This window comes from Malania oleifera, chromosome 1, assembly GCF_029873635.1.
Source record: "Malania oleifera isolate guangnan ecotype guangnan chromosome 1, ASM2987363v1, whole genome shotgun sequence".
Classification (NCBI taxonomy): Eukaryota; Viridiplantae; Streptophyta; class Magnoliopsida; order Santalales; family Ximeniaceae; genus Malania; species Malania oleifera.
Window position 1 is genome coordinate 34469381 of NC_080417.1, and position 24854 is coordinate 34494234.

Below are 24854 nucleotides of genomic sequence, written 5' to 3' on the forward strand. Positions count from 1 at the left end.
AAGGCCATAGATTGACCGTAGGATTTGGTCGACTGACGTTGGATTTTTTAGTCAAATTTAGGTCAAAATAGTAAATTTAAAATGCCCTTGATCGACCAATCACCTTGTGTTATATTACCATGGCCGACCGAACCACTGTGCCATGGAGTCAACTTTTGACCAAACCTCAGCCGACCAAACCCAGCATGCACAAATTGGCTTTGTCGATCGAACAAGTCCGAAGTCAACATATTGGCTTCTCTCGGTTGACCGTTCTGTTTTGAATACATCGTCATCGATCGACTGAATCACAAACCACTGATACTTCAACTACTTGGTCAACCAAACCATGTAGTTCGAACTTGAGATGGTCTACCGAAACTATATGAATGGTCTACTGAACTTTGCCTTAGTCGACCGAACCCATGAAGGGTTCAAAATCGCCCTGATATGGTCGACTAAATCAGTATTTCAATCCAAAACATTAAATATGCATATTTTTGTCAGAAACCATCTACCACCATTGTGCTTTTAAGTAAAATGACTCGCGAAAACTAATTCTGCGCCAAACGAATCAACGGTTCCCAAGTTTGAACCATATGACTACAAATATATATATATAGGTTCTAGGTACCCAAAACATGAAATATGTTTGTGTTAATTCTTTTGTTTCTAATTTAGTTTTTTCATTATGTTACTTCTAACTTCTTCTTCTTCTTCTTCTTTTGATATTTTTCCCTTTGCAAATGTGTTGGAGTAGTTCAATTGAAGGCATGAGCATTTTTTAGAGATGATAATAAAATTATAGTTTTGGGCATTCTTTTTTATTATCAGTAAATGTAAATTTGTATTAGATCAAAAATGAATATGTACAAATAATCCGATCATAGCCAGAGTCAAAACAAGTCAAACCCAAACAATCACAATCAACCTGGGAATTCCTAGGAGCTAATAGCCAATCCCAACAAAAACAAGACAACACAATCTTTCAAGCAATCAACAAGTTCATCAACCTTCTAAGGAGAACATGTTGAATTTGTCATACAAGTTTCTATAAGTATGAGTTTTGATGATCCTAATCATGGTCTCTTGGGACGTGATTGTTCCTTCAAACTTCTTTTTGTTTCTGAAGTGCCACAAAAAATAGACACTAACAGCCAAGCAGATTCTTTTTGCATTTGCTTGAACTCCTATACCTTTTGCCTCTTTGTGTAGCCATTTTAAGGCTGCTTTGATTGTAGTCATGCCACGGGTCAACCCCAGCCACTTTTTCAAGTGAGTCCAAACTGCTTTTGTGGTGTTGCAATTAAAGAAAAGGTGGTTCGTGCTTTCAAGCTCAAACTTGGTAACATTTTGGATGGTTTTCGTTGTAGGCATGGACATTTTTTGGAGATGTTAACACAATTATATTTTTGGACATTCTTGTTAATATTCTAATGCTTTCATGTAATAAGATTTTAAATATTTCATTCGGTATTTGGACCTTCTTTTTGAACATTGATTGTGTATTTGAATGGAGCAGCAAATGCATTTCAGCCTTTTTTGTTAAATTAATATTTATACTTCTAATTGTTGAAATCGTACAGGAACTACATTTCATTTCATAAAAATTTAGAAAAAAAAAAGGGAAAAAATAATGAGACAAGTTTTTGCGATAATTTTTTTTTTTTTTTTTGTCGCAAAAGTATCATCACTGAAACTATATTGCTATTACCAACAACTTTTAGAGTTTTCGTCCCTAAATACCTTTAAGGGCGAATATTTTTTTGTCACTAACCGATGTCCAATGATAATTGCTAACAACTTTCTTCCCTCCCCTATTATAATTAGGTACAACTCTATTTCGTGATGAAAAGTGTTACTATTTTTAAGGACAACTTCTTTTTTTTTTTTGTCACAAAAAACATATATAATAGTCGTAACAATATTTAGGGATGAAACTACTTTGTCCCTAAAAATAATTTTTTTGCAACGGATTTCATTATTTGTCCTTGAAAACATTTATTGATGCCTTTTTAGAGACAAGCATGCCACGAAAATATTTCATTGCCAAAAGTCTTTAGCGACAAATTTATGACTTTTAGGAACAAATTTTGTCGTCACCAAAAACACTTATTCTTGTAATGATTATATAGAAAATTTGAAATAAAAATTTATAATTTTATTTGAAAATATTTAAAAGCTAAAAAAAATGTAATTATTTTTAAAATGTCTTTAAATTTTCATTTAGTTTGTAAAATATTTCATAAAATAAAATTTTGATAATTTAAATGGAAAAAGATAATTGATAATAATGATAGGTTGCAACGTGAGCTAGTGAGCCTGTTTTTTCGGAAGATGAGAAAGGGTATGCTCTGGATGGAAAGAAAAAGGTCCAATGAAAGAGAAATGTCCTTTCTAGTTTCTTCCCATGGATTGGTTGATCAAAAGAAAGTAAAAGAAAATGAAAGTTATTGTTAGTGATAAACCTCTTTCCGTCCATTTTCTTCCCACTTTCTATCCATTTCAATTTTTTTCCCTTGTTACTTTCCCACTGTATCAATAGAAGGAAAAGCAACTTTATACCCACTTTTCCTTTCTCTGCTTATTTTCCCTTCATCTTTCCCTCCCACCAATCAGAGTGTTGAAATTGTCGAAACAAGTTCACTGTCATGTCTCCGGAGAATACACCCAGCACCGGCTCTACTCTCGCTTCCCCCTCTGCTCCAATACATTGTAAATTGCTTCTGCCCTTTTTCCGAAAATGTTCATTTTGGGTTGTTTATCTGATATATAAAATTGTCCGCCATTCATTTTTTGCATTATCTATGTGCTGCTTCTTAAGCGATAATTTCCCCGGGAGAACTTTTATTTGCATGAAAAACTATCTTCCTGCAATTGACAGTGGATCTTGTCTTTGTTATTACTATTATTATTGTTCTTGTCATAGTTATAAAAAAAATCAAGAACAATATAATATGTCACAAAACTTAAAGACAGTTCTAAATATTATTTAACATGAAATGAAAGTCTGGTCATTGTTGATTTAATGAGAAAAAATAAATTCAGCGTTTAACATTTTTTTTTTTTTTTTTGTACAGAAGCACTTGTCTCCCAATTGATTGAATTGTACGATGGGTTAGTTTTTTCGTTCTGAACGGCTGGAACATTCAGCAATGGTTCCAACCTTCATATGGGCGTAGCATCAATAAAGCAAATGTAGTGTCCAATAACTGAGAGTCTAATTTGACCCATGAGATTTGGATTGATAGGTATGAGTTCCATTAAAATATTATGCTTAACAGCTTCGAACCTCATGTCTCTATTATTTGAAGTATTATCTCTTATACAAGAGCACTAGAGCTTAGCTTTAAGCACATTCATGCTGGTATTTTTTAATTACATGGCCATCTGGGCATAGTTGCTCTTTCCTTGTTTCAGCATTGTTTCATTTTCCCTAATTCGCAGTTTCTAGACCCTGTTTATGTTTAGGGAATGCAACTCTAGGATTTTTAGTGCTTGTTCCATTTAAAATGGCTTAAGAACTTGAAAGAGGATGGTGGGTGGGTTGCTTCATGATTTATTTTATTAAGTGAAATTAGGTCAAAAGTCCATGTTGGATCATGTATGAGACCCCAAGTCTTGACTGGCCGGAGGGAGCATCAAGGACTCTCACTCTTCGATTCTTGGTGCTTCCTTCCAGTTAGGGTGAAGGTCCATTATTCCTTGGTAAATTACTTGCAAGTATCCCTTTTGGCTGTTGCTCTTTTAAAAATAATTTTCCTGTCTAATGAGGAAAGATCTAATGATCTTTTTTTATGGAGTAATTTACAGGTTGCTGAATCCATTTGTTTCCATTTTCTTTTCATAAAAAAGGACAATGCAACTTGAATGTCAAGGTGACTTTTTGTGCCTGTATTTCGTTCATTCTCTCAGGGGATTTAATTCTTCTCTGCTGTTCTTCTTATTGTATGGTAAGCACACTAGTCTAGCTTCAGTTAGGGTTTTGGAATTGGAGCCTATGTGATGGTCCACACAAGAGTAGCTGTTTGCCTTATGGTATAACATAATCTTTTATCCCTAGGCAGACTGGAATTCATAACTTGATCTATTGTTTTCTTTAGTGTCTTATCTTTTCTTTTCACAATATGAAACTCAATCTATTGCTTGTGTGAAAGATCATTTACATATGCAATGGTTTGGAAAATCAAATTTAGATTACTTGCTTTGAAGCTTGTTGGCATGAACAAACTAAAAATGTTTCTAAATCACGTCTGGCAAAACGATTGCTCCATTTTATAAAATGTCACATGGAGCTGCTGTTGGGAGATCTAGGAACAATAATCATGCACAAGCACATATAAACAATCAAAAATGGATCACCAGATTTAACGTGGTTCAGTCTAATCTGACTTACGTCCACGGAGCACACCAATCTCACTATAAACTGGGAGAATAAATACAAGGAGGAGGAGACACCGCTCAACTCAACTCTCTCTCACACACAACACAATTCACTCTACTCCTCACACTTCTTCCCCACACTGTTCTTACCACAGATTACACATACACACACACACATCTCCTATATATAGTCATGGATGGGGGGTGAAATTCAAAGGGTAGTTGGCTTAATTTCAACCAAGGTGGAAAGGATTGGCGGAGGTCGCTGCCGGTGTCCACTTACTGCAGCTCAACATTCAGTGGAAGCAGCTGGGGTTGGTGCTACCAACGTCTCTACGTACTACAACTCAACAATCTCTCACTTTGAGACGGAGACACCATCTCAACCAGTGTATAGGTAAATGATGTGCTCACATCTATCTTCAAGTATGAAGACCAACTGAAGTTGAGCACAACTTGAGCTTCTCTATAGTCACCACCTTCATCAACATGTCTGCTGGATTCCTACTACCTTGAATTTTTTCAAGTGCCAGCACTCCATCCTCTAATAGAGATCTGATGAAGTGATAACGAAGTGCAATGTGTTTGGTTCTAAAATGAAATGTAGAGTTCTTTACTAGATGTATCGCACTTTGACTATCGTTGTGTAAAACATTCCTCACTTGCTTTATCCATGCTCTGTCAACAAACCTTGTAGTCAAATAATCTCTTTGCTAGCTTTTATTACTACTACGTACTTAGCTTTTATAGTGGATAGGGCAAAAATATTTTGTATCTGTGACATCCAACTAACAGTTGTTGTGCCAACATTGAACGTATATCCGGTGGTGCTTCTACGGTGATCAACTTCACCAGCAAAATCGGCATCAACATACCCTTTAATTTTCAAGTATCTTTTGGCGAAATATAAACACTTATCAATAATGCCACTTAAGTACCTCAAGATCCACTTCACCGCTTCCTAGTGAGTTTTCCTTGGATTTGAAAAGAACCTGCTAACAGCTCTCACTACTTGGCCAATGTCTAGTTTGGTACAAACCATGGTGTACATGGGACTTCCAATGGTTGAGGCATAAGGTACCGTAGCCATGAAGTTCTTTTATTCATCTATCTGGGGAGCCTAATCCTTGGAGAGGCGCAAGTGTCTAGCCAATGGTGTATTTATCGCTTTAGTGCTGCTCGTGTTGAATCTTTGTAAAACACAACTATTGTACTTCGATTGAGATAACCATAACGTTCCCTATTGCTTATCTTTGGAAATCCGCATTCTAAGTATCTACTTCGCTAAACCCAAGTCCTTCATGTCAAACTTCTTTGACAATTGTTGCTTCAATTTTTTGATCTCTTCTATATCTGGTCCTGCGATTAACATGTCATTGACATATAGCAACAAAATGAAATAACTAGACCGATACCTCTTAAAGTAGCAACAGTGGTCGGCGTTACACTTTTGAAAATTTTTCCTATACATAAAGCCGTCAAATTTTCGGTACCATTTCCTGGGAGCTTGTTTTAGACTATACAAACTCTTTTTCAACCTGCACACAAGATTTTCTTTACCTTTCATTGAGAATCCTTCTCACTGGTGCATGTAGATCTCCTAATCTAAATCATTGTGAAGAAACATCGTCTTCTCATCCAACTGCTCAAGATGTAAGCCCTCCTAAGCAATAATGCTCAAGACTGATATGATGGTTGTAAGCTTCACAATTGGTGCAAAGATGTCAGTGTAGTTGATTCCTTCCTTCTGCTCAAAGCCTTTGACTACCAACCGGGCCTTATACCTCATGAAGCCATCACAATCTTCTTTGATCCTGTACACCCACTTGTTGTGAAATGTCTTCTTACCTTTGGGTAATTTAACTAGTTCCCACATTTTTTTGGAGGTAAGGGACTTCATCTCGTCCTTCATCGCAAGCTCCCACTTGCTCGAATCTCCCACCTGACATGCTTCATCATAGCATTCGGGCTCTGCTCCATCTATAAGAAGTTAATAATTCATATATTTTTTATTTGGTACATAGGGCCGAGAAGATATCCTAAGCTCCGGAGCTAGAGTAAGAGGCGGTACATGCGACGATCTGCTCCACAAGTTCCTCTGCCTGAAGATTCTCGAAATTTTGCTGTCGTGTCCCAACACCTTCTAAGACATTATCCATGTCTATATAGGTAGTTTCATCCTGAACTGGTTCGGTGGGTTATGTTGTGTGTCTGTCCTTATACATCACCTTTTCATTGAAAATCACATATTTGCTTCTGATCACCTTCTTGTTTTTATCGTCCCAAATGCAATACCCGTACTCATATTCACCGTAGCCGACAAAGGTGCATTTCTAGGACTTTGGATCAAGCTTGTTCCTCATATAATCACTAATATGCACATATGCAACACAACCGAAAACTTTTAAATATGAAAGTCTCACCTTTTTTCCACTCCATACTTCTTCTGGTAGATAGTGGTCTAATGAACTGATGGACTTCTGTTAATCAAGTATGTTGCAGTGTTGACTGCTTCTTCCCAGAACTGCTTTGGCAAGTCTAACTATATACGCATGCTTTTGGATCTTTCAGACAACAATCAGTTCATCTTCTTGGCTACGCCATTGTGTTGGGGCATACATGGCACAATTCTTTCCATCCCGATACCATGCTCATAGCATAATTTCTTGAACCTGGTGTCTTCATACTCACCACCATTATTGGTTCTTAGCTTCCTGATTTTTAGATCATTTTCATTTTCAACCATTACTTTCCAAATCTTGAAAGCATCAAAGACATCTGATTTATGTTTCAGAAATTAAACGCATACCTTTCGAGAATGATCGTCAATAAATGTAACGAAGTAATTCCTTCTGCCTATGGATGAGACGGTCATCAGTCTTCATACATCTAAGTAGACTAGTTCTAGTCTCCCCTATTCCTTGGGGTACATGTGTATGTCTGGAAACTGACCCTCTTCTATTTTTTGAGTATGCAATCCTCGCTCTTGTCAATCTCTACTAACCATAGATCACTCAACTTTCCCTTTGAGTCTATCACCCTAAGTCTCTTCTCACTCATGTGACCGAGTCATTACTTCCAAATGTTGCTATCGTCATTTCCTATAGCAACTAAAATAGACATACAGGCATTGGAGGTTAGATAAAGTGTTCCAGTTTTCTTACATCGTGCAATCATCAGTGCACCATTTGATCTCTTCTATTCATTGCCAATGAATGTTGTGGTGTATCCCTCATATGCTAGTTGTCTAATTGAGATAAAGTTCTTTCTCAGGTCTAAAATATATCTGACATCCTTCGGCTTCCATACTGACTCGTTCATCTTCATCTTCACAATTCCCTTGCCAGTTACGTCGTGAGGTTGATCATTGCCAAGGTATACCTTACCGAAATTACCTGGTGTATACTCCTTTAGGCAATCTTTACTACAAGTGGTGTGAAATGAAGTTTCGAAGCCTAAGACCCAAGATTCCTGCTTGCTCTCCAAAGAGCATATTAATGCATCTCCTTCTCCTAAAGAAAAGGCGAGATTTGCTTCTTTCTTCACCTCATGTTCTTTCCTTGGACCTTTGCACTGGTTTCTATAATGCCCGATCCTTCCACAGTTCCAGCACTTAATTCTCTTTGTGCGCTGGGAGCTTTTGGGATTTTTGGATCCAAATCGCCTGGTCCTAGATCTACCGCAATTGTTTGATCGCTCATACCCGCTTCCTTTTCCTCAACTTTCCACGTTAAAGGCTAAACTTGAAGTAAAAGTATTGTTTGATTGCATCCTGATCTCTTCTACTAAAATCATGCTAATGACCTCGTTATACTTCAGCTTTGATTTTCCTATGGAGCTATTGATCGCTGTAATAATATCTTTTCAATTCTCAGGCAATTGACTAAGAATGAGTAAGGCTCGGATTTCACTATCAAATGTAATTCCAACTAAGGCGAGTTGATCTGATAGCTCGTTGAAATTATTCAGGGGTCTACTAAAACTTTCACCTGTGGACATGCTCATGGTAAATAACCTTTTTATTAAGTGTACCTTATTGGTGGTTGATGGCTGCTCGTACATGTTGGGAAGCGCATCCATAAGAGACTTGACGGTTGTCATGTATTTGATATTGAAGGCAATAGACTTTACTAATGTCATCCTGATAGCCCCAAAAGTTTTTCGGTCAAGCAACTCCCACTCACCCTCCTTTATGGATTATGACTTTCCCTTTAATGGTAAGTGCAACTCCTTACTAAACAAATAGTCCTCAATTTGCATCATCCAAAAACCAAAATTGGTATCATCAAACATCTCAATATTTGAGCTCTTTTCGATCAACATCTCAATTTTCCTGTTTAGATATGGAATTAGCTCAAAAGGACACCACGGTTGGATCTGCAATGGCCGAAAACCATAGAAATGGTTCAAGTTGTTAAAAAAACGAACCTGGAATGACTCCGAAAACCTAGTGAAACTTTCTGGTCAAATTCCGTTAAACTTAACGGAATATTCACCTCATTAACAGAAAATGTCTGACGTTGTTACTAACGTCGTTAGTTGATGTCATTTTCTGACATGGCAATGTGGGGCCCACCTATTGACATGGCAGTTGACAAGGAAAATGTGGGTCCTGGTGCTGACGTGGCACCATACATGGTATTAGGTCTCGATGCTGACGTGACAGCTGACTCGAATGGCTATATTGACATAGTCGTGGGGCTTGGCTACTACCATGGCAGCTTATGTGGCCGTGGGTCTTGGCTAACTGGGCACTTACTATATGCTGACTCGAATGCTGACGTCAGCCTCCTTCAAGCTTTAGCTCTCGCCATGAGCTCGCCGACGCGTAGGGGTGCATGAGGCTACGTGCAGACTATTGGGTGGACTATGGAGGTGTGTGGCAACGAAGGCAGTTTTCTAGAGGTGCGTGCAAGCACATGGGACCTTTGTTTGAGCTCCAGTTTGCACCATTGGCATCGTCTCATCGAGAGGAACACATTGGTGGTCTCAAAACTTAGTTTTTAGATACTAGATAGAGGCTCCGATATGGTGATTTTGCTATAATCTGTTTCTGATACCAATTGGTCGGGATATAGGAATAATAATCATATACAAGCAAATATAAACAATCAAAAATGGATCACCAGATTTAACATAGTTCGGTCTAATTTGACCTACGTCCACGAAGCACACCAATCTCATTATAAATTGGGAGAATAAATACAAGGAGGAGGAGGCACCGCTTAACCTAACTCTCTCTCTCACAGAACACAATTCACTCTGCTCCTTACACTTCTTCCACACACTGTTCTTACCATAGATTACACACACACATATCTCCTATATATAGTCATGGATGGGGGTTAAAATTCAAAGGGTAGTTGGCTTAATTTCAACCAAGGTGGGTAGGGTTGGTAGAGGTGGCTTCCGTTCTCCACTTATTGCAGCTCAACAATCAATGGAAGCAGCTAAGGTTGGTGCTACCAACGTCTCCACCTACTACAACTCAATAGATGCAAAGTGAATGGGGCAGCTTAGTCTCAGCAAGTCATGCTCTCTTCCTTGGCATTTTATGAATCATTCATGGTTGACTAAGTGGTAGCTCAGTCGACTTGAGAACCAGCATATAAAATGAAACTGAAATTGATATATTGTGCTTAGAAATGTGTTTGAGCTTAATATCAAAACTTTATTTTTGAGTTGATTCCCATCTTGGTGACTTGGTTGTTAAGATTTAAGAACTGATGGTATCACAAGCAGACAGGGCTAGATGCTCTACACAAAGTATACACTAGATGGAAAAAAGGGGTTTCACTTGGTGTTGGGGGAAGTAGATATGAAAATGTTTCTAGAATATTCAGACTGACAATTTTCGTGGCAAATGGGGGAAATAAACTAAGATTTAATTGATGAATGATGCTATATAATTATTGTCTTTTATTCCTCATAAAAATTTGTGAGGAAATGAATGGGTTGTTTATGGTATGAAAAATCTAATAATATGGCAAGTTAATGTCACAATCAAATAAGACAATGGGTTGAAGATGAGCAATTTAACTACTCTACAACCTATTACTTCTGGAGAAACAGGGGTAACAAAGTCCCTTGGCATGCTACGGTATGGAAGAATTTTTGTCTTCCAAAGCATTCCTTTATATTGTGGCTTGGCACAAATGGAAAGCTGCTGACTTGTGATAGATTCTGGGTGGATGGTGTGGACCAAGCTTGTGTTTTTTGCAACTCAGAAAATGAAACCATTGACCATCTATTTTTCAAATTCAGGCTTTTCTCTTGTGCGTCGAGTTTCATTAGGGGTTGGATGGCCATTTCAAGAGCCATGACAACAATTAAATCTGCTCTCAAGTGGATGCGTAAAGAGGCCAGGGGTACAGGAGTTTAGGCTGTTGCTAAGAAGGCATGCCTTGCCCTAATGGTTTACAGCCTTTGGCATGCTAGGAACAAGAGGAAGTTTGAGGGATTTGCTACCCTTCCAAAGACCTTCATAAATTCTGTCCAATCCCACATTTACAGAGTTGTTTATGATAAATTTCCCTATCTAGTTGTATGAGCTCTAATGTTTGAGAAGTAGTTATTCTAGCCTTGTTCGGCTTGCTGATTGCTTTGGGGGAGCGCTCTCCTTTGGTTGTTTGAGTTTGTTTGATTGTTTTGTCATCCTAGCTTTTTCCCCTAGGGATGCCCAGGTTTTGATGTTTTGAGTTATAGTTATTTTCAACCATTTTAGGCTTTCTGATTGTCTGCTTAGAAAATCCTTTCCTGGGTATGCCTAGTGATGATGTACATATCCATTTGGTCTATAATTATAATTTTCATATTAAAAAAAAAAAACAAGAAGAATCTCATGATTTTCATTGTCTCTTATTACTTCATATTCCATGGTGAACACATGAGGGGGCTTCGTTTGAGAACCAATATTGTGGAGATGACTTTAGATGGGGTGAATACCAAGATGTTGATTCCAATTCCCAGAAAAGGAATGGTACTATTTTCCTTTATATTGAGGTAAGAATTTTTACCAATAATATTTTTGTACCTCAAGAACAATGAAAGCATCTGTTTTTTTTTTTTAGTTCAATTTCCCAGGTTGTAGCTTTGCTTGAGGCTGGAATTTGGAGAAGTTAGAATCATATGTGTAACATAGGCCAAATAATTCATCTTGTTAATGACAATGTGACAATGTTCTTTTCATTTTAAATTGAGGAAGTTGCCTTCTCATTTGATTTGATGACTTTCTTTTAGATGAAATAATGATAACTTTACCACAAATGAATAGGACTAGGGGGGTTGAGGTTGCTCCTTTGTCTTGAAGGGGCACAACATGGTGAATTTGTTCCAAAACAATTTTTTAGAAGGCAAAGATGTAAAGCAAAGCATTTTAATCCTTAAAATGCGAGGCGTAAGCCTTAAGGCATTCGAGCATAAGCTTTTTAAGAATTTATTTTTAAGATTAAAAAAATGTAAATAAATTTTATATATTTTTAGAATAAAGAAAACTCAATAAAATCACAAATATAATGTAAGAAAGAAAATATATATACTTCAAAAATTATTTTTCGATCATTCAAAAAATTGTTAAGTTGAATACATGACATAAGTCATGACAAGAGATAGTTATACTATTGCAAAGTTCAAACTATTTACATGATCTAAGATACAAGTCTCTATAATTTTGGAAAGATTGAGGTTTAAGAGTTCCAGAAATCAACTTATATTATGAGATTCCTTTTATGCAAACATGTAGTTAAAAAATTTTAACCAATTTTTACTTGAGAATCACACACCCAAAATGCGTAACCCACAACTAAAAAGGCGCAAAAAGCTTGTCTTTTGAATGCGTTAGCCTCAACATATAATCCATTAGCCCTTTTGGAATTTGGAATTTTAGATTGAGCCTGAAGGCATTTTAGGTATGTTGTGCCTTGAGGCGAGCCTCAATTGAGCCTTTTAAAACACTGTTCCAAAATAATAGGAAGTTGCTGACAGGTGTCACAACTTGGTTGATAGACCCCTTTCGCAATTGTAGAAAAACTTGTGGTAATTCATGAATTAGGTCTTTAATTATTACGATCAAAGCACCTCCTGGTGGATGAAGAAATGGCCAAAGAAGACTTAGATGTAAGAACCCGGAAAATATAAAAGGAATTTCTGCAAATTTCGTCGACGAAGCCAGATTTCGTCGACGAAGGCAATAGACTTTTCGTCGACAAATTCAGAAGTTCGTCGACGAAGAGAAGCCGAGAGGTCTGGAAAAGTTTAAATATCAAACTTCATCAACGAGGCTGTTGACATCCATGACGAAATCCTTGACTTTTCGTCGACGAAAACCGGGCGGGTCAAAGGGGGTATAAAAGGGAAATTACTTTTCTTCTTCACTAAGTTTCTCTACTCTCTCTCTCTCTCTACTCTCTACTCTCTACTCTCTCTCTCTCTCTCTCTCTAGATTTCCTGGCCGGTCGTTAATAGAATCGAAAATCTGAGGTTACCACGAGGATCGTGGAGGGATTCTCTACAACTTTTGTGGATCGGAATCTCGGTTCGAGCATTTTCGAGTTTCGGGCCAAAATCGAGGTAAGGCTCGGTTTTCATTTCTGATTCAGTATATGTGTAGTAGTATGGATTATAAGCATGTTTAGTATTGTGATTTGTAGATTTTAGAGTCTCGGTTCGTAGTTTTGAGGGTCGTAGATTTCGTGATTTGGTTTCAGGCTGAGGTAAAGGGATTCTGTTTATATCAGTTCATTTTCGAAATAAGGATCGGTAAGCCTGTGGGCTACGATCGTATGTATGATTTGACTACTTATTTGGGGGAATCTATCGGGTAAAAACACGGGATTTTTGGGTTATAGTTTTCAGGAAAATTGGGGGATTTCGGGTATCATCTCTTATTTGATTTGAAAACCGTTTATGTTATTTAAACTGTGTTATTGAGGTGACCGTAATCCATATTTGCATAAACTGTACACTTGAAATTGTAAACGATATGATTTGCCATAAACCAAATAAGTGTGGCACGTGTGTATGTATGTAAATGTTCCAGGTATTTGTGAAAAACAGCTATGTGGCGGCTTATTACCGTACGCTGAAATGTATAGGGACTTGAGTTCCAAAGTGATTCCAGGTTTGTGAAAATTAGCTAGGGGCGGCTAACTACCGTACGCCGAAACGGCTAGGGGCGGCTAACTACCGTACGCCATAACAGCTAGAGGCGGCTAACTACCGTACGCTGTAACAGCTAGGGGCAGCTAACTACCGTACACTGTGCCCTGTAACGGCAAACTACTGTAGGCAAGAGTGGTCGACTCTATATCCAGGGTGTGAAATATCACCAGTATGATTCGGTTGGTCACCAAATGTAGCAACGGACCACAGTGGGCCTAGGTTGACGCAGCGTAGTTTACACATGGTAATGTAATCGGGGTTAGACCAAGTGACCTTGTGTAGTTGCATGTGTAGCAATGGATTCACAGTGGGTCTGAGTCGAAAACCTTCGTAGTTTAATGTGTTGGAACGTAACCGCTGAGACTAGGTGACTTGTGCAGTTGTGAGTAGTGTGACGACACTGACCATATGTATGTATGTATGTATGTATTTGAGTATCGTATGAACTAGAATGGTTTTGTGAAAATACTAGAACTGTATGGAATTGTATGGAGATGTATGGAACTTGTTTTGAAACTGTATGTATTATTTCAAACTGTATTGTATGTATGTGTTATGAAGTATGAAAATGACATTAGTATGCCATACACTGATATAACCTATTTTTTCCCTTACTGAGAGCTGTCTCACCCCGAATACATATAAATTTTTTTTAGGTCTTTCGGGTAGCCGAAACTAGCATCCTAGCATCCGGAAGCGGGGGGTGTGTTTAGCTACTGTTAGTACCTGATAGGTACAAATTTTGTAACCGGGTTGTTCTGATGGATTTTGTAGACACCCGTGGTATGTATAGTATTTGTAGGTATGTTTAACCCTGTATGGTATAGACTTTGGTATGGTACATTTTGATGTAAAGAAAGACCGTATTCTGCTGTGTATATGAGTGTGGACATGTATTGTATGTATGTATATAGGGCATCCGTTACCCCACGAGGTCGGACCCTCTTGTATATGGTATCATGTATTTTTTATATTGATACAGAGACAGGTTAGCTTACTTAATTCACCCCTGGGTCCCATTTCAGGGTTCAGGGCGTGACAGCTTGGTATCAGAGCTAACCAGGTTATTAGGTCTTGTAGACTTGGTTCAGAGTATTGATGTGTACATACCAGAGTATAGGATATGGATATGGGTAGAGTTGGTTGTGGGTTGTTCGGTTGCTAGACCGGGAATTATCGACGTTATTCCGTGTTTTCCCTGAGATGACAATTCCAGTAAAAGTAGGGCAGATCATTGATGACTTTCGTGTCGGTGTGATAGGACAGACTTGGATCTAGTAGGAAGTAGTTAACATAATTAGTGTAGATCATTGTGTTGTATGTGTTGTAGGGATTCTAACCGAATCCTATTCTATTTTCAGCATAGAGCTCAAGGATAATAACTTGGAAAGTGGCTCCGAGGAGACGGCAAGTGATGAGTCTCCTTCTGTGTCTTGTAGTTTGGCGAGACAGGTGATCCGGGAAATTGGACGGAGTGTCAAGAGATATGAGAACTCTCCTACTAATGCGGGGTGTACCATTGAGAGGTTCACACACATACACCCTCCGACATTTATGGGAGGACTGGATCCGATTGTGGTGGAAGATTGGATTAAGAAGACCGAGAGGATTTTGGGAGTCCTCCACTGCACTGAGAAGTAGAAGGTCTTGTACGCTACCTTCTAACTAGCTGGGGAGGCAGGGCGATGGTGGACAGTGGTGTGTCTGCTTGAGAGGGAGAGAGTTGGTTCATCTGATATGATGTGGGGCCGCTTCAAGGAGGTATTCTTTAAGAGATACTTTTTGGTCTCCACTCAGGATGCAAAAGCTGATGAGTTTTCAGGCCTGACGTAGGGGACTTTGTCAGTGCAGAGATATGCTTCCAGATACATCGAGTTATCTCGATTTGCACCATACTTAGTTTCGAATGAGCACGAGAAGGCTCAGAGGTTCGAGAAGGGTCTGAGGAAAGACATTCGCCATCTTGTGGAGATGCTGCAGATCCGTGAGTTTTCTGTTCTGGTGGATAAAGCCACCATAGTTGAGACCGACCTTCGAGGAGATGAGGTTGTATAGGTATAGGGGAAGAGGCCAGTATCTTCTGGTCCTCAGAGTAGTTCTCGGCAGGGATCGTGGAAGAAGAAGAAGAGCTATAGTTTCGGGTATCGGCAGAACACCGAGCGGCTGAGTTCTCAGGGGGATCCATCCTCCGCATTGTGCGCGAAGTGCCATAAATGGCACGAAGGCGAGTGTCAGCCATTTAGAGGTGTTTACTTCAACTGTGGCCAGTCGGGCCACATGACGAAGTATTGTTCGAAACAGAGAAGGATTATGCCTCCACAGAGCCAGAACCGTGGGAGTAATCAAGTGCCTTGAGGAAATTATTAGGCAACCACGGCTCCGACAATGACTCCGGTGAGAGTATATTCACTTACTCTAGCAGATGCGGAACACGCTGGGAACGTGGTGACAGGTACCATGTTATTGCTTTCGAATAAAGCTGTTGTTTTATTTGATTCGGGGGCAACCCATTCGTTTATATCTTCTAGTTTTGTGAAATTATGTGAGGCAGAAACCTGTGTGATGAATGAGATGTTGTTTGTGATTACGCCAACTAGGAGTGTATCAGTTTGTAGTAAGATGTTAGAAAATTGCCCAATTGTGATTCAGGATAGACTGTTACCACCAAACCTTGTGGTGTACGACATGTTGGGTTTTGATGTTATACTGGGAATGGATTAGTTATTCTCCAGTTATGCGGTAATAGATTGTCGGAAGAAGGTAGTAGTGTTCAGACCTCTTGGGAAGTAGGAGTATGAGTTTGTGGGATTGTATGTGCGTTCGACGCCACAGATCTTATTGGCACTACAGGCAGGGAGGTTACTTTTGGATGGATGTCAGGGGTACTTAGCTTGTGTGCAGGAACCGCCGCAGAATGAGCTGAGACTCGAGGATATTTGAGTGGTCAGTGAGTTTCCGGATGTGTTTCCAGATGAATTACCTGCTTTACCTCCATATCGTGAGGTGGAGTTTACGATGGAGTTGCTGCCTAGTAAGGCACCGATCTTTAAAGCTCCGTACCGGATGGCTCTAGCAGAACTTCAAAAGTTAAAAGAGCAGTTGCAGGAATTATTGGACAGGGGATTCATTTGACCTAGTGTTTCACCCTGGGGGGCTCCAGTATTATTTGTGAAGAAGAAGGACAGGTCGATGCGTATGTGCATTGATTACCGTGAGATTAACAAAGTGACGGTGAAGAACTGTTAACCTTTGCCTCATATAGATGATCTCTTTGACCAGTTGCAGGGAACGCAGGTCTTTTCGAAGATCGACTTGTGGTTAGGATATCATCAGGTAAGGGTTAGAACAGAGGATGTAGCGAAAACTGCTTTTCGAACCAGATATGGCCACTACGAGTTCTTAGTCATGCCTTTTGGGTTGATGAATGCGCCGGTAGTGTTCATGGATATAATGAACAGGGTTTTCCATGAGTACTTGGATTGGTTCTTGGTGGTGTTTATTGATGACATTTTGGTACACTCGAGGAGTATGGAAGAGCATGGGGGTCATTTGAGGTTAGTGCTACAGAGGTTGCGAGAAAAGAAGTTGTACCCTAAGCTGACGAAGTGTGAGTTCTAGTTGAATTAGGTCGCGTTCTTAGGCCATGTGGTGTCTGAGGGCGGTATCTCTGTTGATCCTAGCAAGATCGAAGCTGTGGTTGACTGGGTTAGACCGAAGAGTGTGCAGGAGGTCAGAGTTTTCTGGGACTGGCGGGTTATTATTGTCGGTTTGTAGAGGGTTTTTCTAAACTGTCTGGACCTCTGACATGATTAACCAAGAAGGGAGTTCAGTTTGAGTGGACTAGTGATTGCAAGAAGTGCTTTTAGGAGTTGAAGCATCGGTTGGTTACTGCTCTAGTGTTGACTATTCCCTTGGGGGATAGTGGATATGTGATTTATAGCGACGCGTCTCTGAAGGGTTTAGGATGTGTGCTTATACAACAGGGTAAGGTAGTGGTGTATGCTTCTCGACAATTGAAAGAATATGAGAAGAATTACCCTACGTATGATTTGGAGTTAGCTGCCGTGGTATATGCACTGAAGATCTAGCGACACTATCTGTACGGGGTGCAGTGTGAGATCTTCACGGACCATAAAAGCCTCAGATACTTTTTCATGCAGAAGGAGCTGAATATGAGGCAGAGGCAGAGGCGGTGGCTAGAGTTGATCAAAGATTACGATTACACGATTAGTTACCATCCAGGAAAGGCTAACGTGGTAGCTGATGCGTTGAGTCGTAAGTCAGAACATGCGATAGTATCTACAGTTGTAGCTCAGCATCATATCAGACGAGATTTGGAAAGCCTTGGCGTGGAGTTGGTGTCTGGTGATCATCATGCTTTCATTGCTAGTTTGGTGATTCAACCGACTTTGTTTGAACGTATTAAGGCTGCACAGGCTAGTGATGCGGAGTTAGCTGGGATTGTAAAGAAAGTACAACAGGGTTTGGTTGCGAATTTTAACATCTTTGACAGAGGTGTGTTGAAGTTTGGGACCAGGCTATGTGTTCCAAACGATGAGGAGATCATAAAGATGATTCTGGTGGAAGCGCATCGTTCTTTATATACGATACATCCGGGTAGTACGAAGATGTATTGGGATTTGCGCGAGTCCTTCTGGTAGAGTGGTATGAAGAGGGATATTGCCCAGTTTGTGGAGTAGTGTCTGACGTGTCAGCAAGTGAAAGCTGAACATTAGAGACCGGCAGGGCCGTTGCAGCCTTTGCCTATTCCGGTGTGGAAATGGGAGCATATTTTCATGGATTTTGTTACCGGATTACCGACAACGCTTCACGGGCAGAATGCTATTTAGGTAATTGTGGACAAGTTGACAAAATCTGCTCACTTTATACCAATGAAGGTTAGCTACCCTTTGGGTAGACTAGCTGAGACGTACATACGTGAGATTGTAAGAATGCACAGGGTACTAGTGTCCATTGTTTCAGATCGGGATCCGAGGTTTACTTCTCGATTTTGGAAGAGCTTGCAGGAAGCATTGGGGATGAAGCTTACTTTCAGTACCGCGTTCCACCCCCATACTAATGGACAGTCGGAGAGGAAGATACAGATCTTGGAGGATATGTTACGGGCTTGTGTATTGGATTTCAGTGGTAGTTGGATTCAGTTTCTGCCACTAGTGGAGTTTTCCTATAACAACAGCTTCCAGGCTAGTATAAGGATGGCACCGTTCGAGGCTTTGTATGGTCGGAGGTGTCGATCTCCTTTGTATTGGGATGAGGTCAATGAACGTCAGGTTTTAGGACCTGAACTTGTGCACCAGGCGTCTGAGAAGGGGGGTTTGATCCGGGAGAGGATTAGATCAGCTCAGAGTCAGTAGAAGAGTTACGCGGATGTTTGACGCCATGAGTTAGAGTTCGAAGTGGGAGGTAAGGTTTTTCTGCATATCGCTCCGATGAAAGGGGTGATGAGATTCGGCAGGAAGGACAAGTTGAGCCCGAGGTATATCGGACCATTCGAGATACTTGAGAGAGTGGGTCCGGTAGCCTACAAAGTAGCATTACCTCCAGCACTTTTGAGGGTCCACGATGTGTTTCACGTATCTATGCTGAGAAGGTACATATTGGATCCTTCACATGTTATCAGCTACGATGAGTTGGGGCTTGAGCATACTTTAGCGTATGAGGAGATACCTGTTCAGGTTCTGGACCGTAAAGTTCAGAAGCTCCATACCAAAGAGATACCGTTAGTGAAGGTATTGTGGCGAAACCACGAGGTAGAGGAGGCTTCTTGGGAACTAGAAACGGAGATATGCCGGAAGTATTCACAACTGTTTGAGTAGTATTTTGATAGCAGGGTAGTATAAGTATGTATGTATGTAATACCCTGTTATCGTATGGTATTAATGGTTAGTCTTTGGGTGAGTTTTTTTGTATTGTAAACTCCCGAGACTTTGTATGTATGTAACCACGGTATTTTCCTCTGCCATAAGTGAGGGAATGTATGTATGTATTGTAATGGGGCTGCGTATAAATGGTCGCCGTATTTGTAGAGTATGTATGTATCGTAACAGCTGGGTATCATGGCCGCTGTATTCTCTAGAGTGTGTATGTACGTATTGTAACGGGGCTGCGTATAAATGGCCGCTGTGTCCTCTAGAGAATGTATGTATGGATGGTGACCGCTTGGTATCAGTATGTATGTATTGTGACAGCTTGGTATGTATGTGTCGGTCATGACAGTTTGGTTTCGCTTTAGAGTAAGTATGTATGTAGTAGTATGAATGTGTTGTAATGAGAGATTTCAAATTTCGAGGACGAAATTTTTTGTAAGGAGGGGAGATTGTAAGAACTCGGAAAATATAAAAAGAATTTCTGCAGATTTCGTCGACGAAGGCAGTAGACTTTTCGTCGACGAAATTCAGAGGTTCGTCGGCGAAGAGAAGCTGAGAGGTCTGGAAAAGTTTAAATATCAGACTTCGTCGACGAGGCTGCCGACATCCGCGACGAAATCCTTGACTTTTCATCGACAAAGGTACTTTTCGTCGACGAAAATCGAGCGGGTCAAAGAGGGTATAAAAGGAAAATTACTTTTCTTCTTCACAAAGTTTCTCTACTCTCTCTCTCTCTCTCTCTCTCTATATATATATATATATATCCGGGGTGCGAAATATCACCAGTATGATTCAGTTGGTCACCGAATGTAGCAACAGACCAAAGTGGGCCTAGGTTAACGCAGCATAGTTTGCACATGGTAATGTAATCGGGGTTAGACCAGGTGACCTTGTGTAGTTGCATGTGTAGCAATGGATTCACAGTGGGCCTGAGTCGGAAACCTTCGTAGTTTAATGTGTTGGAACGTAACCGCTATGAGACTAGGTGACTTGTGCAATTGTGTGTAGTGTGACAACACTGACCATATGTATGTATGTATGTATTTGAGTATCGTATGAACTGGAATGGTTTTGTGAAAATACTAGAATTGTATGGAATTGTATGGAGATGTATGGAACTTGTTTTGAAACTGTACGTATTGTTTCAAACTGTATCGTATGTATGTGTTATAAAGTATGAAAATGACATTAGTATGCCATACACTGATATAACCTATTTTCTCCCTTACTGAGAGGTGTCTCACCCCGAATATATACAAATGTTTTTCATGTCCTTAGGGTAGCCGAAACTAGCATCCTAGCATTCGGAAGCGGGGGAGGGGTGTGTTTAGCTACTGTTAGTACCTGATAGGTACGAATTTTGTAACCGGGTTGTTCTGATGGATTTTGTAGACACCCGTGGTATGTATAGTATTTGTAGGTATGTTTAACCCTGTATGATATAGACTCTGGTATGGTACAGTTTGATGTAAAAAAGACCGTATTCCGCTGTGTATATTGATGAGTATGGACATGTATTGTATGTATGTATATAGGGCATCCGTTACCCCACGGGGTTAGACCCTCTTGTATATGGTATCATGTATGTTTTATATTGATACAGAGACAGGTTAGGTTACTTAATTCACCCCTGGGTCCCATTTCAGGGTTCGGGGCGTGACATTAGACCCATCACTTTTCTTGTGGTGCTTAGGAAACTTGCAACTTGAAATAGTAAAAATTGTAGCTGAAAACTGTTATGTGATGCCCCGATTTTTCACACCATTTTTTTTCCAATAAACAATAATAAATATTCACATGTCATCAACAATATTCATAAATCAGTCACATCAACAACCCTATTACCACCCATATACTCGACCCGCATTGGGTACCGGGTAAATTGTCATTTTATTATACAACCTATCAGTGAAAGACAATATATTTATATCATCCACAATACAAATGCCCGAAGTATCAACATACATATATACACATTACTATCTCATACCCAAAAACAATACAACCCTAGGGAATCACTCCTCCCTAGTCCAAAATTCACCCTGTATATCAGGGTTCTAGCTCCTTACTATCACAGAACTTTATCACCTAGTCTATCTCTATTCCTTGAAAAATTTAGATAATTTGGGTGAGACACGTCTCAGTAAGAAGGAATAAATTATTTACAGTGTGTGACAATATGAGTTTAGTTATAAAACACTTTACTTTTCAAATCATCATTTCATCTGAGAAAAATACACTGATATATATATTCTTATTATCATATAGATATACAACACAAATTTTTATAAGCTTTAAAACCATTTCTCAAGTTCATTCATTTTCAACACATATTTACCCGCAAAGTTCCTAAGAATAAGGAAGATTAGCCGCTCATATGGGTAGCTTCCCTCTGCCCTAACACGCTATGCAGCCAGGTATGACCACATATGATACCTATCAGGGCACTCACCTTACTCATTAAGCTCTCAAGCGAAAAGTTTCACTTTGTCTCAATTATTTATATTATTAACTCACACGAATCCATTTCTCAATTTTATCATTCTCTATTTCTCATTTTCCATTATCTGTTTCATTTCTCATTTTAGCCAATTTTATCATTCTTTCACTTTCCATTTCCATTTAACTATCCAACTCATGAGTATCCTTGGTATCTAGTACCAACATCACGTCTGTAACTCATGGCTACTAAGAGGATCTTTCTTTCCATGCCATGCTTCCCACCATAATCAAGGTTGTGCGGACCAAAAGCTGGATCTAACCGCGGTTGGCCAACCCGGTTAGTTCAAAATACCATATCACATATCTTGCGTCTATAGTACGAGTTGCCGGCCTATAGCCCTGATCCAAACTCAGGGGGCACAACAACTCTACAACTCAGTTGATTTTCACGTCACACGCTTCAAGAGTCCATGTGGTTGCACTACACCACTAACAACGATACCGTGCTCAATATCACAACCCTTCATTAGGGTTTCCATATCCATTCACTAGGGTTATCATTATCACATACTTGCAATCATTATGCTGTCCTGGCATTTCATCAATCACATATCAATTATCCCATTGCAGCTTTCACACTTTGCAATGTTCACATTTCCTAACATTTATCATTAGTATTCTCATCTCAATCATTGTATTTCAATTCCCATATTGCATTATTCACGTTGCAATATCCTCATTTTCTCATTCTCAATTCAACATACATTTTGCAAAAATCACATTTCAATATACTCATTTCAATGCTCATATTTCAATATTCACATTTCAATTCTCACAATTCAGTATTCATATTGTCGAATTTACATTGCAATATTCCCATTCTTATATTCATTTTCTAATATACATATGTTAGAGTACACATTTCAAAATTCATTTCATAATAATACACATACATCCCACTTCACATTCATTTCATTCTCATGCTAGCATATAACTTATTTCACGTTTTTCAATACTTCTCAACATACGCAAATCAGTATTCATACTTTCCCATTTTCATCGTTTCCTATAAACACATTGATAGTTCTCATTTCATCTTTTTCTCAAAAAATACTCATCATCAGGTATAATTTTCGCCATACGTCATCAGCCACACAATTTCTCATCTGATATTTATATCATAATAATTTCAAGTAAAATATAATATATCATAATAATTTCAAGTAAAATACTGTAATTTATTTTCATATATATTTCCAACGAGCAATTCTCAACAAAACTGCTATAATTTATTCCTTTTACTTGACTTACTAAGACTTTCCTTAAAACCTAGATCCTACGCCCCTGGTGCCCGAAACTCAAATCCTACAATTCGCATTTTCCCCTAATTAATTAATTCACTTCCCAAAATAATACCCATATAACCTTTCCTAGACTCCATATACTCCAAATTAACATTTAAACCAATATTTAACATCCTTACGTGGTTTTCTGAATTACGCCTACAAGATCCTAAAATTACACCTGCGGCACTTACCCAAGCCCTGAATTCAATAACCCAAATTCAAACTCAGAATGCTCAATATTCTAGCATTTCTAATTCAACATTAATTAAATAATAATTAGCCCTTTAATAACCCCCTTATCCTAATTTTGGGGTTATGCCTACGACGACCCCACGAGAAATCCGCTTCGCTAGACTTGTAGAGAATTATCCCTAGATTCTTGTGGTGGTGTATGATCGTCAATTGGGCTTAAGATTTACGAGAAATTGAGGTAAAAGTGAGAATTTAGCTTACCCCGGGAGATATGTCTATGCCACTCCTACGACAAATTCGCTTCAGTAGAAATGTCGGTGGCGGGGGATGGGGTCCAACGGTATTTTCTGATTTTCAATCGGGTGAAAATGAGTCAAAAAATTAAAGAGAGTGGGAGAGAGAACGAGGAGAGACGTACAAGGGGGGCGCTGCCTCTACCTCCTCTTCAATTTCATTTGAGTTCCTTCCTAGAGAATCAGAAAGGAATGTGTTATATAATAGGCTCTGTAGACTTTAGTAAATAGCAGAATACAATACCAGAGTATAGAAATGGATTTTGAGGAAAATAGGAGATGGGTAGATTGAAATGTGAGTCAGACATTGTGGAGGATGAGATTGGAAATTTAGGATTCTATCTTACGGCCTGGAGGCAGGAGTTTCATGGTTGTTTTTTTGTGTTTTTCCTAAGGTGACGATTTCAAGAAAACCATGGATACTATCGTTGGGTCTTGTTTTTGAGTGGTAGGACTGAATCTTAAATTGGGATCAAGGATGATAAAATGAATGGTCATAGAAGATTAATTTTGGATCCTAGTGTTTTAAGTGTATTAGTGGCATTACATAGCGTCACCCAAAGGGTGATGGTAGAAATGGCTAGGAGCTCGGAGGAGCAAAGCTGCACGATCAAGCAGTTCACACGTATGCGACCCCCATCATTTGCTGAAGGAGTGGACCCACTAGTAGCAGAGAACTGGGTCTAGGACATAGAGGACATACTAACAGTTCTCTCATGTATAGACGAGTAGAGGGAATTATTTGCTATATTTAAATTGACCCGGGAAGCAAAATGCTTGTGGAGGTCGGTGAGACTGTTGGAGGAGTAGAGGCTTGACCCTATAGCGATGACATGGAGTCGCTTTAGGGAGATTTTCATTAAACGGTACTTTCCCGCTACGGTCAGGAATGCAAAGGCATCAGAGTTTCTGTATTTGACATAGGGGTCTTTGATGGTGCAGCAATATGCAGCGAAATTCATTGAGCTATCCCGATTCACCTCGTATCTGGTTCTAGATGAGGAAAGGAAGGCGAGGAAGTTTAAGGGGGGCCTGAGGTAGAACCTACATGAGCAGGTGGTAGGCTTTCGAGCTCAAACCTTCTTAGAGATAGTAGACAGGACTGCAGTGATTGACAGCAGCCTACAAAGAGGCGCAGTAGTACAGAACCAGAGGAAGAGGCCCGTGCCTCC

The 24854-nt window shown here is 39.4% G+C and overlaps 1 long non-coding RNA gene across 1 annotated transcript in view; it reads left to right on the forward strand.

Annotated features, from left to right (window-relative positions):
* Window positions 1–2459: 2459 nt before the first annotated feature.
* LOC131163826 (uncharacterized) overlaps window positions 2460–24854 on the forward strand; it is a 32143-nt gene continuing 9748 nt past the window's right edge. The window contains exons 1-2 of the long non-coding RNA XR_009139140.1: window positions 2460–2694; window positions 3060–3230. This is a non-coding gene — a long non-coding RNA (uncharacterized LOC131163826). The remainder of the gene's footprint in view (window positions 2695–3059; window positions 3231–24854) is intronic.